At 39.6% G+C, this 3,362-nt stretch overlaps 2 pseudogenes; both read right to left on the reverse strand.

Annotated features, from left to right (window-relative positions):
• Window positions 1-1,000: 1,000 nt before the first annotated feature.
• On the reverse strand, window positions 1,001-1,276 carry LOC147435952 (small ribosomal subunit protein uS13z/uS13y/uS13x pseudogene; annotated as a pseudogene).
• A 468-nt stretch (window positions 1,277-1,744) lies between these two features.
• LOC147435953 (small ribosomal subunit protein eS30z/eS30y/eS30x pseudogene) lies at window positions 1,745-1,975 on the reverse strand (annotated as a pseudogene).
• Window positions 1,976-3,362: the final 1,387 nt, after the last annotated feature.

The raw sequence follows: 3,362 nt of genomic DNA on the forward strand, positions 1-3,362 counted from the left end.
GTTCGAGAAAAGTGTGCCTCAGCTTATCCTTGAGCCGCTTTTATCACTTGTTTCTCTCACAAATGTTTTGGGTAAGCACTCGATGTTGAAAAATGAAAATATCAAGCTAAAGAGAGGGGGGGAAGGAGAAAATGCGCTTGAAAAAATCATGAAATAAGAGTTAAATTGTGAAAAATATATGCTATTTGGAAAAATTTCTTATTTGAATCTACATAAATTGAAATTTGTACGTTTGTGAAATTGATTTTCCCCGAATACTGATGCAGAATCTCTCTCTCTCTCTCTCTCTCTCTCTCTCTCTCTCTCTCTCTCTCTCTCTCTCTCTCTCTCTCTCTCTCTCTCTCTCTCTCTCTCTCTCTCTCTCTCTCTCTCTCTCTCTCTCTCTCTCTCTGTGGACTGCACACGAGTTGAGAAACATCTCTCTCCCTCTCTAGAAAGAACAAAAAAAAAACATAATGCAAACAGTCTGCGCCGCGTCGAAACAGTCTGTGTCGGCACGGACTGTTTCTTGTAGGTTTATTTTTTAGTTTTTGGGTGATCATTGGATCTTGAAAATTCAAAATAGCTAGTTAAAGGGAGGGGGAGAAGGAGAAAATCCGTTTGGAAAATTCATGAAAATAGTTAAATTGAAAAAAATGTACGTTATTTGAGAAACTTTTCTATTTGAATATACCATAGAGGGGAAATTTGTATGTTTGTGAAATTGATTTTTTCTGCACTAATGCCGAAACTCCCGCTCTCTCTCTCTCTCTCTCTCTCTCTCTCTCTCTCTCTCTCTCTCCTCTCTCTCTCTCTTTTTTAACATAATTCCAGAAGTGTTAATCATTCACTTTAGTAAATACGTACTTCAAGGCAAGAATACTTTAAAATGCTCTCATGGAATTACAATACGAGCTGATAAAGAGAAGAAGCCCTCCAACTGAACTCTAAAAATATTATTGCACACATCAGTATCAAGACTGTTAGGAATTGCATCCTAAGGACTCTGCAGTGCCTTGACTTAATGTTTCTTGGACACACCAACTGTCCTCCCCCGCCTTCCAGTTGTTTTTGTGTGTTGACCACGTCGCACGCGCAAGCCCCAATAATGACGAAGATCACGGTGGTTCTTGATCTTTTGCAGCCTTTCCAGGTCATCTCTCAACTTCATATCAAGTTGATTAGACACCACCTGAGAAAATTGGCCATCCTTGTAATCTTTCTTCCTATTCAAGAACCAGTCAGGAATCTTGAATTGAGGAGGATTGGTAACGATAAACATCAGGTTTTCAAGCTCTTGAGCAGAGAGCTTTCTTGTTCATGTCTACAACCGCTTTCTTGCAGACGAGGTTAGCAAAACGTCGGCCGATACTCTTAATAGATGTCACAGCAAAAATGATCTTCTGCCGTCCATCCACTTTGGTGTTGAGAACATGCAAAATGTGCCAACTCACTCTCTCTCTCTCTCTCTCTCTCTCTCTCTCTCTCTCTCTCTCTCTCTCTCTCTCTCTCTCTCTCTCTCTCTCTCTCTTGTGCGTCGCGCGGATGTGGTATCTGCAGTTGATTTGAGAACTCTTTTTTTTAATATAAAATAAAAAGTAGATTAAAAGCGCGCAGTCAGCCGTGTGCTTTGAAAGTCACAGCCTTTTACAGGCAGTCTTTGCAGTTTACAGCAAGAGGTCTCTTTCACCGCTTCCATAACCTCTCAAAATTTAGCCTAACTCAATCAAGAATTCCCCTATCATCATCCATCTTCACGAATCAGCTAGCTTTACTTCTCTGATGAATTGGATCCCCTCTTCTTACCAAAACCGACAACTGTAGTTACAAAACGGCGGTTGTACTGGATGCGCTTGTATGCACGACCCTTTGGTCTCTTTTTCTTCTCCTGTTTGGCAACCTTAGGGGTTTGGCCCCTCACCTTGCCGGCACGAGCCAGCGATCCATGCACCTTACTCATCCTGACAAAATGAAGCCCTCCCAAAGGCGAGCTGCAGAGAACTCTCTCTCTCTCTCTCTCTCTCTCTCTCTCTCTCTCTCTCTCTCTCTCTCTCTCTCTCTCTCTCTCTCTCTCTCTCTCTCTCTATATATATATATATATATATATATATATATATATTATATATATATATATATAATATATATATATATATATATATATATATATATATATATATATATATATATATATATATATAATATATATATATATATACCAAAAAGTCAAAAAAAGCTACTGGAAACAGTCCACGCCAGCGTGGACCGTTTCCAACTGTTTTTTTTGACTTTTTGGTATAGAGAGAGAGAGAGTGTGTGTGTACAGGTAAAGCCCGAGTTGAGAGAGTGCAGCTGAAGTGTGCAGCTAAAGCCTGAGTTGAGAGAGTGCAGCTGAAGCCTGAGTTGACCACCTCTCTCTCTCTCTCTCTCTCTCTCTCTCTCTCTCTCTCTCTCTCTCTCTCTCTCTCTCTCTCTCTCTCTCTCTCTCTCAAACAAAAACTAAATAAAAAACTGCTGGAAATAGTCCGCGCCGGCGCGCACTGTTTTCAACAGTTTTTTATTCAGTTTTTGTTTGAGAGAGAGAGAGAGAGAGAGAGAGAGAGAGAGAGAGAGAGAGCAGTTGGAACCCTGAATTGAGAGAGTGTACCAGAAGCTTGAAGTGTGGTGAGAGAGTGCACCTCTGCCTGAATTGAGAGAGTGCAACAGAAGCTTGAGGTGTGGAGAGAGAGAGAGAGAGAGAGAGAGAGAGAGAGCAGTTGGAAGCCTGAATTGAGAGAGTGCACCAGAAGCTTGAAGTGTGGTGAGAGAGTGCACCTCTATCTGAATTGAGAGAGTGCAGCAGAAGCTTGAGGTGTGGTGAGAGAGTGCACCTCTCTCTCAAACAAAAACTGAAAAAAAATTGCTAGTGATAGCCGTTTTTCGGCTCTCCGTAATTGCCATAGTGAGTTAACCCACCCTACCAAAATAATCCAAACACTGTGGCTATCCCTACCATTTCACTGTATATAGGTGTGTGTGTGAGTTAGGGGACTTTTCCCATATCTTCTTAAAAACCCCTAATTAGCTAGTCACTGTGCTAGTTGAGCCAAAAAAATATAAAAAATATAAGTATATTATGGCCCATTTGTGTGTAAATATTTCATTGTATATAGGGCATAAATAAAAGGATTTTTCATAATTATTTTGGTATTTATTTAAATATATCTACCTATAGTGTGTTATTTATGCTATGTACATTGACTCACCATTACCATATTTTTTCTTACCATTTTGCATACTCTTTATTCCATATAAAAATAATTTCATGCAAGCTTCTCTTATTTTCATCCCAACAAAAATCCAAAAAAAACTAGTTTATTTATGTGTATATTTTTTCACTATTGTCA

Source organism: Adiantum capillus-veneris, chromosome 18, assembly GCF_014529385.1.
Source record: "Adiantum capillus-veneris isolate H3 chromosome 18, ASM1452938v2, whole genome shotgun sequence".
Lineage (NCBI taxonomy): Eukaryota > Viridiplantae > Streptophyta > Polypodiopsida > Polypodiales > Pteridaceae > Adiantum > Adiantum capillus-veneris.